Source organism: Mytilus trossulus, unplaced genomic scaffold, assembly GCF_036588685.1.
Source record: "Mytilus trossulus isolate FHL-02 unplaced genomic scaffold, PNRI_Mtr1.1.1.hap1 h1tg000103l__unscaffolded, whole genome shotgun sequence".
Taxonomy (NCBI): Eukaryota; Metazoa; Mollusca; class Bivalvia; order Mytilida; family Mytilidae; genus Mytilus; species Mytilus trossulus.
This window is the reverse complement of record NW_026963296.1, coordinates 3,141,031-3,155,235: the sequence shown is the minus strand read 5'-3', so window position 1 is coordinate 3,155,235 and position 14,205 is coordinate 3,141,031.

Sequence of the window (14,205 nt, the reverse complement as noted above, 5' to 3'; positions counted from 1 at the left end):
TTATTTCCATGCTATGAATGATATTTATACGGTAATCGTTATTTCCTTGCTCTTAATGATATTTATACGGTAATCTTTGTGTCCTTGCTCTGAATGATATCTATACGGCAATCGTTATTTCCTTGCTCTGAAGACATTTATGCGGTAATCGGTATTTCCTTGCTCCAACAACATTTTCCAAACAATTTAGAATAAATATTTTTACATTCCACTCTGAACTGTCTTTCCAGAAACAGATAAACGACAGGATTCCCCGCACTACTAATGAAAAATCCTCTGTACAAAATGGCCGACACGGATTTAAAGGAACTTGTTGTGTTTTGATTGATAAAATCAATTAAAAAGCTGATCACAGTTAACAAATATCCAATATAAGACATAGCTGATGCCGCAATAAATAAAAATGAAATATTCCGCGAGTATTTAAGACTGTCATTCGGTTTTTCAGTTTTATCACGTGTCTTTTCCTTTTGATCACTGTTGCTTTTTGGTAAATAGACATTTGTCTGCAGCCTTGTGGAGAATATATTATTGATCTGGCTCGTAACTATCTTTATAACAATTGAATATGCGATAATGCAAATAATGTATAAAATATTCAATAAAACCGCTAAAAAACCAATGAATATAATAAAATAATGACATAAAATGTTTCGGATCGACTGTACACTGGTAACATTCTACATCCTACACAAACTACACAGATCAACATTTTAATTATACTCTGACCTACGGACCAACACTACTTAGAGAAACGCAAACAAGAAACACGTAGCTTCCTCCAATTTCAACAAATGCTTCTCTGGAAAATTATAATAAGATATAAGATGACTCAAATTATTTCGCAAATGATCACAATTTAAAGCTATAACCAGAGGAAAATGTTCATGGCGCTTTTACGTTTCCGTACTACACACGTTTAAAGTTGATATTTGTTATAGGTTCAATGAACATGCATGCCATACTAGATACCCGTATGTAGACATGACTAATCGACAATCGGTAATTTTAATATATGAAACGAAAGTAGGTAATTTTAGTTTAAGTTCTTTTCAATATATTTCTATTAATCAAACAGCAGTTTTAAAGTAATTATACTTTTGTTTGTTACATTATATATTTGATCTTTATGAGACACATAATATTATAGATTCGTCAACATTGGCGTATTAGGGATGCATCTTATGTAAAAAACAAATAGATGTTTGTTCATTGTTATGCTGTTTGGCAGCCAGGTCAACCACCTCTAAAATCCCCCTCTCAGTTTGCCATTCTTGGATATGCCACCCATTAACGATATAACACGCCTCACTTATCTTTCTAATTTTGACAAATGCCTCATTCTGGGAAAACAATGTATATATTATGATTGATGTGAAGTTAGCAGCCGGTTCGTTATTCGATATTCAATATCATACCGGCTACTAGCAGGCAGTTCGATATTCAAATTTAGGTGAAAATCATAAAAAATATAATATTTGATAACATTAAAAGCTTGATTTTCATAGTTGAATGGAGTGAAAAGATACGTAGGAAATCGTTTTATGACCCTCCAGTTGCCTTAAACTCTCGTTGTCCTCGAATATAAACCCTTATAAATTATTATGCAGTTATGTGAGTTGTATATTTGTCTTTATGTAATATAGATTATTATGAATAAAACGACATAAAATCTGTAATTTTATATCTAAAACTTCTTTAAACAAAAACAAAAACCGATCACTGTACAAACATTTAGAAATATAAATAGAAATATATGGAATGCCCCCATAAAAGAATTATATAGCGTTCTTTCAATGTCCATAACATTTGACAAATTCATATACTCTGTATATAAAAAGATTATACCAAAAGGATTTCCCAGAATAAAGTCATCTTCGATATCTACGGAGAGCTTAGATTGTCACTTTTCAGCTAAAAATTGTCAAAATCTTAGAACAAAGGGCAAAGAGCAATGGTGAGAGTCCCCTGATCTCACAATCTCTCTTATATTATGCAGACATTTAGTTAATAGGTAGATACACACGTGACTAAAAGGAATTTGGGGTAGACTTTATGTCTTCCATATTTACGTAAGGCCCAAAGTAAAAATTTCAGGACAAAGAGCACAGGCTAATGGCGAAAGCCCCCTGATTACTCAATCTGCCTAATATTAAGCAGACAATTAGTTAATATGTAAATACACACCTGACTAAAAGGAATTTGGATACACTTTATGTTTTCTATGTTTACGGAGGGCCCAAAGTGCAAGTTAAATATTAAAACTATATAAACTATGTAGGACTCAAATCTATGGCGGGTTCCAAATCTATGGCAGATTCCTAATCTATGGTAAATGTGACGTTACAAACGCCAAACAACTCAAATCTATGGCAGATTTTTGTTTTCTCCAAATCCATGACAGATCTGGGGGAGAGAGTAACATATAACGTCACAATTGAATAACGCCATATTACATCTTCGCCGCCAATAACGATGGCGGAACCCATAGATTTGAACACCCTTGTTATTGAAGCTATTTTCCTGAAAAATTGCCGGTGGTTAAAATAATGACGAGACCGACTATTCCGAAGAGGAACAAGATGTGCTGTAGCGGTCAATACCCGAGATGAATAAGGGCACCGCTTTTTTTCAGTATCGCATATTTTTGAAAAGTAGTTTTGATGGTAGTCTATGGTCTACGGCTGGCAAAGTTTATAAAGTGAAAGACAAAATTATCGGATAAATCCACATCAAACAGGTACCATGCACAGATTAAAAATGTTTATTTTTTACAGAGCACACCATTTCATCTTGAAGTCTTTTTTAAGGTTTATAATTGCTGACTATTTTGGTTGACCATTATGGAATGTTTATTTTACAAAGATTTATAGACAAAATCCCGTTGTCATGTAAGTCACTTACTGGTCGAAAATGTACGGCATTGTTTTCCATTTACCAAAAAATTGCCATAGATTTGGAAATAATAAAAAACCGCCATACATAAGGAAACAACAAAAATTGCCATAGATAAGGATTGTTAAAAAAATCTGCCATAGATTTGGGATGTAGTGACGTCACATTTACCATAGATTAGGAATCTGCCATAGATTTGGAACCCACCATAGATTTGAGTCCTACAACTATATTCAAACTAACCTATCTGAGACCGCTTACATGACGATGATACCCCTGTTCTTTCAATGTTCATAACATTTTCAGATTAATGTCTGCATAATATTAGAAAGATTGAGAGATCAGAGGACTCTTACTATTGCCCTGTGCCCTTTGTCGTAAAAATTGTACAATTTTTTGCTGAAAATTGATAAGCTAAGCCCTCTGTAGAAATCGAAAATAACACAATTCTGAGAAATACTTCTGATACAACCTTTATATTGTAAGCATCTGAGCATCTTGTCCTTTACTCGGTAGTCTGCTTTAATAACACTAAAATACAGTATATGACTCCTGTTGCACTCTACACTTTTATTAAACCTCCTTGATTACTTGTCAGGTATGGTCTTCGGAATGTTTAATATATATGTATTGGGCTATTTCTTGTATTCGAGTGTTACTGAGCTAGTTTTGTTCCTAACAGCTTTCCATAGTTTTTTTTATGTTTGAACGAGCGTCCTCCAGCATCTATTGTTTCCATCAGTGTAGATTCATGCACTTTTTGTATTTATAAACAAAATAAAGTTATCCTTTCAATGTTTACAGTTTTATTTGCTCACTGTTAAAAGTATGTAAAATAATAACATCGTAAAACTATATAAATAAACAATAGCGTTCAAGTGTACTGAATCGTAAATCTTTAAATACATATTTGTGGTGTCCGACGTGGTGGGAGATAGCTTACTGTACAAAAGACGGCTAGTTAAATATCATTAAACTTCATCATGTTATCCTAATTATCACCTAAATGTTATTATTGGTTTATTTGCTTGTTCAAGGTTTGAACTTGCCGCCATCAAAACTTTGGGGCTATCTGCCATTGGTGAGTGCTCGCGTGTTTACATACGAATTGTAATTGTCATGTGACATAATAATTCAATGGAAACTTGTCCTTTTCGGGAAGCCGTTACTTAACAATTTCAGATCTTAAAAAATATAATATACATATCATCTTATATTAAGTTGTCCGAACATTGTCCCTATACATAAAATATCAAAACAAAGCGCGCGCATTGATTTAGCAGACGATCTGCGTTAGTACATAATAAGTAAATAACATACAACATAGTTCATTTCAACCATCTAAATATTTACAATATATTTGTGTCCGTCAGGGTATATTTATAAAATATCTTATCTGTGGTATTAAAATTACAATATTAGATCAATTTTCCAGGGAACGAAAATCGAATTAGTTTTTAAAGATATAGAAACACATATTTCGGTCCCCACAAAATGGCAGACAAAAAAGTCTCCGTAAATAAACAACTGCAGTTGAAGTATTTTCCTATGTATATCAGGCATATCAGACGTTTAAATATGAATATTTGGTTACAAGAAATGATCCTTAATATGCGAATTACATAATATGTAGCATGTAGAAGGTATGCCTTGAGTAATTACATACATTCGTAACACTTGCACAACAAAATGTAAACAAATGAAAAATTTCACTTCCAGTGTTCTAAACATTCAAAATTTGATTAACTTGATAATTGTCATCATCATCTCACCTATATACAAACATGAACTGGAAAGTTATATTACAGCTGATGAAATGCTTCCCCTTTATATTTAGTAAAAACTTGAACTTTGACTTGTGATCATAGTAATAAGTATAATTATATACCTATATGGAGTAATTTTCTTTCAGAACGACAGGTCATTCTTTTTCAGAATCAACCCGGACGATACCATCTTTCAATGATATATGCTCCAAGGCATAAAATAATGACCTGTGTGAGGTCATTTTTTTCCTTGATAAACATGCAATCTATGATTTACTTCAAAACTTTATTCGTGTAATAGTTTTTTGTTGCCTATTTGGAAATTTATTTTTTAAAGTTCAATCGATGATAGGTGTAAAAGAAACCGTCATTGTAGTCCCGCATTTTAATTTAAGAGACAAATAACGTGAAGTTTTGTTAATTTATCGCCACAATAAAGAAACATTATCATATATGTCAGATGAATTTTAATGTAGACTTTCATAAAATAAATCCTGATTTAACATATTCGTGTGTAAGATTTTGAAAATCTTATTGAGTCAAACTGAATAGGTTGATTGATTTTTGGTGGCTTGCTTAACGTCCAGTGGCAAATATGTCATGCATGTTCAGAACGATACACACTGAATAGGAAATCATACTCAGTCTGTGACCTACGTGTATTTATATTCGTCTTCGTGTCAGTTCTTAACTTTTTAAAATTTATGTATACCTTTTACTCTATCAAATGATCAATCTTTTAATAAAATGTATTGCTATTCAAAAGACAATTTTTTCTGAATTTTTCATTCGATTCAAGTAAAATTGTTAAAAAAATAACCACTTTTCCGCGATAGAAATAACATAACAAATAGAAAAAAAACATACCCCCTCCCCCTTTTTCATTAGCTAAGTGGTACAATAAAGTACTTACAATGTGTCTTGTATTTGTCATACACCGTTAAAGTAATATTTTAATTGTGTATGGATAATATTTTTTATAAGGTTTATATCTAAATTATGTTGTGAGTTTTACTTCACATTCTAAATGAGCCGCAGGGCGTATTAAAACCTGAACGCATTAGAAAGGAATATCCCACTTTAGTGTTGTCGGTAAAATAGGATACTAAATTTTACAAATCTTTATAATTGTTTTTTTTTTACGGTATATAAGTCAGATGATGCATATTTTAAGGTTTTTCTGGTCGTAGAACAAACCTCGGGGTGTTCTACGACAAGAAAAACCTTAAAATATGCATTATCTTTAACGTATTTACTTATAAATTACACTGGGCAATTAAAGACCTATTTGTTTAATGTAACATTCACCAGTACCTTAAAATATATACAGAGTCTATGATATAGTTGAATTCTATGGACATTAAAAGACTGTCCATTGGCGTTTCACCCTCATTTAAGCGGTCTCAGGTAGGTTTTCACTATAAATTTTGATTATCAAACTGGCACTTTGGGCCTTACGTAAATATGGGAGACATAAAATCTACCCCAAATTCCTTTTAGTCACGTGTGTATCTACCTATTAACTAAATTAACTGCATAATATAAGAGCGATTGTGAGATCAGGGGACTCTCACCATTGCCCTTTGCCCTTTGTTCTAAGATTTTGACAATTTTTTGCTGAAAAGTGACAATCTAAACCATCCGTTGATATCGAATATGACATTATTCAAGGAAATCTTTCTAATACAACCTTTACATATACAGAGTCTATCATGATTGAGTTGAATTTTATGGACATTGAAAGATCAGGGGGGTCTTGCACTCATTTAATCGGTCTCAGGTAGGTTTTTACTATATATAGTTCTCTTTTGGACCTTCAATGAATATTTCGATTTATATTTCTAAATGTTTCTAGAGTTCTCTGTTTTTATTCATTTTTTAAGAAATATTACATATAAAAGTAAATCTTTGAAGTCGTTTAATTGATAAGAATCTATATTACATTTTGGTACATAAAGACAACTATGCAACTTAGAAAAAGGTTTATATTCGAGAATTTACGACAACTTGAAGAGGTCATTTAATGGTTTTCTACGTATTTTTTCAGTCCTCTCAACTATAAAAATCCTGCTTTTAATTTGATCAAGTATTTAATGTTTTATGATTTTCAACTAAATTTTGAATATCGAACCGACTGCTGGCTATCGAATATCGAATAACGAAGCGGCTGCAAAATTCACATACATCTATACCTATGGATGTGGAGTTAGCAGCCAGTTAGTTATTCGATATTAGATATTCAATATGCGACTAGCTGCTAGCAGTCGGTTCAATATTTAAATTCAGTTGAAAATATTATATTTGATAACATTAAAAGCAAGATTTTCAAAGTTGAAAGGGATAATAAGATCCGTAGGAAATCGTTTTTCGAAGACTTCAAGTTGATTTAAATATCGTCGTCCCCGAATTTAAACTTTTATCAATGCTCATGCAAGTTGCATATGTAGACTTTGTACCTTTATATAATCAAGTTTTTTTTTATCAATAAAACGACATTAAAATTGTGTTTTTCAATCTAATATTATTTAAAACAAAACTAAAAACAAAAACCGATATCTCTAGAAACATTTATAAATAGAAATATAAATATATATGGAAAGCCACCAAAAAAGAAATATATAGTGAAAACCTACCTGAGACCACTTAAATGACCCTGAAACCATCTTGTTCTTTCAATGTCAAAAACATGTAATGAATCAACAGACTCTGTATATATATTGATTCTCTAAAAAGGATTCTAAGGATAATGTCATCTCCGATATTTATGGAGGACTTCGGTTGTCACTTTTCAGCTAGCAATAGTGCAAATTTCAGGACACATCGCAATGAGAAGCCCCTGATCTCTCAATCTGCCTAATATTAAGCAGACATTATGTTTATCGGTAGATACAAACGTGACTTAAGGGAATATGGGCGCACTTCCTGTCTTCTATGTTTACAGAGGGCCCAAAGTGCCAGTTAGATATTCAGAAATATAGCGAAAATCTACACGAGACCGTTAAATTATAATGAGACCCTCTTGTTCTTTTAACGTCAATTAATTTCGACGAATTCATAGACTATCAATACGTTAACACAAAGGTTTCAAAAAAAAGATATTTACTGACATATTGAGAGATCATAAAAGTGACAATATAAGCTCTCCGTAGATACGAAAGATGACATTACTCTCGGAAATTCTTCTAATACAACATTACAACCTTTATAAATGCAAGGTCTATGATTAACTAAATGTTATGAAATTAAGAGACCAGGGGGTCTCACCCGCATTTAAGCGGTTCAGGTAGTTTTCCACTATACATTTCATTTTTTGGAATTTCCATCAACATTTTAGTTGCTAGAGTTATCGGTTTTTCTTTTTGTTGTTAGAAATAACATATATAAAAGGACTTTTTTGAAGACGTTTTATTGATAGAAATTTATTATAAATGAAGACTAATATGCAATTTAGAAAAGGGTTTATATTCGATGACAAGGATCATTTACGAGATCTTGAAGAGGTCATTAAACGATTTCCTAAGTATCTTATTAGTCCTCTTAATTATAAAAATCATGGTTTTAAAGTTATCAAGTATTTTTTTTTCTATGATTTTCGACTTAATTTTGAATATCGAACCGACTGTTTGCATCCGATTGGATATTGACTATTGATTATCGATTAACGAACCGGCTGCTAACTCCACATACATGTATAAATTGATTTAAATATTGCATTTGTAACAAGTAACAACATTTATATGACCCTTTTTTTTATTATTAAACATAGCTAAATGATTATAGGCTTATTGGTGGTAACGGCAAACTTTCGTTAACACATACCTTTAAAATAACATTGATTACTCGTCCCCGTAAACATTATTTTTTAACTCCATAAAAAAATATGGGTTTATATACTTTTGCTTGTAAAAAAAGAGATAATCGTATTTCCAGTTTAGTAAAGATCATTCCTGGTTTCAAATAAAAGATTTATGTATGCATATTTAAAAAATGTATGGTTTCTGGGTACGTTTCCATGATATAAATACACAAGAAGCTATCAAAGTCACGTCGTTTGGTATTTGTCAATGTAATGTGTTAACCATTAGTTTTCAATCGACCCTTTAGCTGTACCATGTCCCACGTTGGAGTTATAATCAATGAACCTTAAATTGAATCACTGTATGGTGTCATTGAATTGTTTCATGTCCAAAGATGCAATTGGATTGTTTCAGGTCCAATAATGTATATATATATATCCATAATTCTGCCTCTGATGGTCTTTTATGGAACGAAACCGATCAGGCTATGACACGAAACGGACCAGGCTATGAAAAATCGCAAGACTCTGTTAATTATGTGTTTTATATTTTTATGCCTTCACATAATTTGAAGATGCTTTGATATACTGGAAACCAAGTGAACTCTGTTTAAAATTCCCCTAGATAGGATTAACTGTGATATTTGTATTTATACTACTGCAAATAAAAAATGAGTTCGTACATTGGTATCACGTCGTCATTGTTGTCAGCATCGTACGAAAACATTTAGTTTCCGGAAAATAACTTTAGTTTAAGTAAATGGATCTCTATGAAATTTAAACACTTGGTTTGAAACCACAACAGAAAAGTAAGAATTTATTATGGGGGTTATGGTTCCAACAGTTTAGGATCAAAGGACCAAAAATAGGACAAAATAAGTATTTTTCTAGTTTCCAGACAATAACTTGTGTGTGAGTTATGGACCTTACTGAAATTGAACTACAAGGTTCCATTTCAAAACAGTAGGTTAGGATTGTATTTTGTGGTTATGGTCTAAACCGTTTAATGATTCGGGGCCAAAAAAGGGACCAAAAACAATTCTTTCCTAAAACTTTGTTTCATTGCTTATTTCTTAACTAATTACAATGGAATTTTATTCTTTAATTCTTTGAGTTGCTGAATCTTACCGTGTATTAAGTTTTCGGAATTTGGTCCCCGTTTTTATATTGGTCCACATGAGGTCCATAGGGTCTAAAATTAAACTTGTTTATTTTCATCAACAATTTAATTATTGAGGTTCTTTGATATGCCACCGAATCTACCTGGAAGTGTGTACTATTTTTGCAATATTGAAAAAAGTTCCTGTTTACTCCATATAAAAGATTTTAAATTATTGCGAATATAATCCTATCACATTTTTCGCAATCATAAAGACATCGCAATAATTGTTGAATTTACAGTATTTAGATTTTTAATTTTTGATCCCGTTTTTTTATTCTACATTAAGGTCTTAAGGGTCCAAAACAAAACTTTGTTTAATTTTAGCAAACATTGAATTCTTGGAGTTTATTAATATGCTGAATATAAACATGTATTTATATTTTTGATTATAGGCCCAGTTTTCAAGTTTGTCCAAATTGGGGTCCAAAATTTAACTTTGTTTGATTTCAACAAAAATTGAATATCTGGTGTTCTTTGATATGGTAAATCTAACCGTAAATCTAGATTTTTGATTGTGGGGCCATGTTATAAAATTGGTCTTAAAAGTAAAAGGTAAAAACATGAAAAAGGGTAAAAAAAAGCTGGTTTGATTTCATCAAAAATCTAATTATTGTGGTACTTTGATATGCCGATTCTAACTGTATTTTTAGATTTAAATTTCTGGTACCATTTTCCAATTGGTCTACATTAAGGTCGGAACGGTTCAAAATTTAATTTTGTTTGACAAATAAAACTTGAATTCTTGTGTTTCTTTGATTAGCCAAGGCTCCGTGTTGAAGGCCGTACTTTAACTTATAATGGTTTACTTTTTAAATTGTTATTTGTATGGAGAGTTGTCTCATTGGCACTCACACCACATCTTCCTATATCTATTTATATTTTTATTAATGGTTTTCAAGTTGGTCCACATTGGGGTCTAAAAGTTAACTTAGTTTGATTTTAATGAAAACTGAATTTATGGGTTCTTAGATACATGTGTATGCAAAATCTAACCATGTATTTAGATTTTTGACTTGGGCTCTGTTATCCAATTGGTCCACATTAAGGTCAAAAGGGTCCAAATTCAAATTTGTTTGATTTTATTAAAAATGAATTCTTGAAATGCTTCGATATGCTGAATCAATCCATGGCCATGTATTAAGATGTCGAATATTGGACTATACTAGGTAAATTTATTTTTTTAGGTTCATTAGACCACATTCATTTGGTGTCAGAAACTGATGCTGTGACAACTATTTAATCACAATCCAACTTCAGAGCTGTATCAAATGTGAATGTTGTGTCCTTACCTTTTTTGCTGATAAAAGGATCTGTTTAATGATTAATTGAGCAATTGATAATTGCTGAATGTCAAGTAACAGATAATAAATGAAAATTCAGAATAGTTCTCTCAGCAAATAGGGAACTGCAGAAAAGATTAACGTACACGTTACCAAATTGAAATGCAGAGGATATCATAGTTCAGGTTTATATATTTTGTCAGTTGTTTAACTATAGAGGTAACTGTTTTTTGGCATTTGCCGTTTACCACAATTGTTCTTGTAAATATGCTTGAGACACAAACTATTCAACACGTCAATCACTTTTGACTCAAATTTAGTACGAAAAAAGTAAAATCACAAAAATCTGAATTCCGAGGCAAATTCAATCGAAAAGTCCGTAATGACATGGCAAAATCAAATGACAAAACACATTAAACGAATAGCATATTCCTAAATTAGAACAGGCATTTACAAATGTTGAAAATGGATGATTGAACATGATATTTTAGCGCTAAACCTCTGACTTGTACGACAGTTGCATACAATTACGTTATATCTACAACGATGCGTGAACAAAACAGAATAAATGAAAGAAAATATCAAGACATGGGCACAGCAGTCATCATTGTGTTTATTACAACAAACAATTTTACAAAAAGCACAAACACATCTATCAAATTAAAAACACATTCATAGCTTCGCGTGTCTGACTTTAGATACATTAGATAGGAAGAAATTTTGTCGTCCAATGTTTATTCAAAACAATTTTATAATTGCACATGGGGAATGCTGGTATACAGGCCTACTGTTAAACAATCAAAAGTATTTTAAATTAATTTCAGAAATAGATCGAGATTTCAAATTGTCCAGAAGTTCTTTAGAATCTCTAAGAATCCACAAATGGTTAATACCACTCCGCGATTAAAATGATTTTGTTGTTTGTCGATCAAAGTATTTTCTAATTCATAATAAACCTATAACATTATGACATATACTAAAACAATAACATATTAACGTACAGAGTCACGTTATAAGTACCAAAGAAAAAACAAAAAGTCGCATATACAAAACACACCAGTAAAAAAGAAAGATAATACAAACACATTGACGGGGTGTATAAGTACCGAGCAACGTCAAATGAATATCACGAAAAAATAGTAAAAGTAATATTAATAATAGAACAAAGACAAATGAAACACTTTAACACGTTATTTAAAAGATGATAAACAACGTAAGTACGCAGAATCTATACATCAAGACCATCATGTATAATTTGTGAATTTGATATGGAATATTTATCAACAAGGTCTTGGTACCTTCCGATGAACATTTTTTAGTAAAAGGACGAGAAGGTCTTTGACCTACCCCGGATTCATCAACTTTCTGCACAGACACTGGTGACGATTTACAAAGTCTAAGTAGGAGCTACAAGCTCTTGCATATCGAATAAGATGGGAAATGTATATCTCATATGCAGATGAAGTTAGTGTATTGTTATTAAGATGGGGGAAATTTATAATTTCAAAATTAAAATCGTCTCGTTTGAACAATAAAGTTTCGCAAATACACTTTGTTAAATGCATACAACCTCAACATATCAACATACAAAAAAAATTAAAAAGAGACAATAATAAGGACCTGTATTAGATACATTGTTTAAATGCGAGGTTTGGCATGCCACAAAACCAGGTTCAACCCACCATTTTTATCTTTAAAAATGTCCTGTACCAAGTCAAGAAAATGGTCATTGTTATATCATAGTTCGTTTCTGTGTATGTAACATTTTAATGGTGGGTTTGTCGTTTGTTTTTTCTTATATTTGAGTGTGAATTCACATTACTATAAGACGTGTCACGGTACTTTTCTATCCCAAATTCATGTATTTGTTTTTTTTAAATCCAATGAGAATAACAAATATAACATTAAAACCAAATACATGAATTTGGGATAGATAAGTACCAAAAACACACTAGATCGAAACTAGTTCTATTAGGCAGTAACATTCAGAGATAATTGAACAAAAATATAAATTTGTTGTATTAGATGTGTCGCTTTTTTTTTACAGGAACAGAAGAGTGATAATAAAAGTAAGTGTTCATTTTTTAGTTTTAAGTTGTCATCCTTTATTCATTCAAAATAAAATAAAAAATCTTACAAGGCATTATTTATCAATTGAGGGATAAGATGTTATTCATATTGAAAAAAAAATAAGCTGAATTAATTTGTCATTCAAAAGTAAGCATCTAATTCATGTCTCCCTTGTTTTAATTTAAAGAATTTGTATAAAATATATTAGATATACAATTTTCAAATAATAAAAAAATGCATGATTGACATACATGTAGTAAAAACTGTCAAATTCTAGTGCAATTATTAGAATTAGATTTTATAGATGTTTGAAAAAGCTGTAACAAAATGACAAGATTAAAATGCGTCACAATCTCTTCAATTAAAAGTAACCTCAATGACATATATTGCCGTGTATTCTTTAAGTATAAATTTAAATCTAAAAAGCCATATTACCGTTAAGAAACTGTAAAAGACTTGCTGAACCGTCTTTGTCTTTGTAAACAAGATCTCCTAATCTATAGCTATTAATTAACATGATTGGTAAAGGCAACATTAGTTTTCCGATGTTAATTTCCATGATTTGATTTAGAAGATAAATTAAAGTGAAAAAAAACATAATATGTGGGATTCGGATGAACTCCTAAGTAAGACTTATGCTATGCATGCATCCCCATTATGCTCTCAGCAGTTACCACAAGACGTAAAGCAACTTATACCTCTTCAGTCATTTGGACACCATATGCACTGATTTATAATGGCCATTTACAAATGCTCATCATATCGATAAAAAGCATTAATATACAAAGTTGTTTCATTTCCAGTGATAAACGACATCTCTGCAATTTTTATGATCTATCGTATGTAATAATTATATGCAGTATGTACAATACAGTATGATATAAATTAATAAATTATGATAACACAACAGTTATGAAATGTATCTTATTAAAAGTGTTATCTTTCATAATAATTTTTCAAAAGATAATAAAGAAATGCTTCATAAAATGATTGATTTGAAAGAAATAACAGCAGTAAGTCTTGTTTAAATTATTCAGAATATTTGCACATGTTAGGCTCAATTAGGCAATTCAAATAAAATTTGAAAAAAACAGAAACTGTCATACTCATAAGAGTTATATTTTATAGAAAATTGAAAAAGTTTTAAAAAGATGACAAAAGTTTGAAAAACGTGATAATCTCTTCAATTACGAGTAATCTCAATGAAATATATTGCCTTGTATTACTTTAGTAACA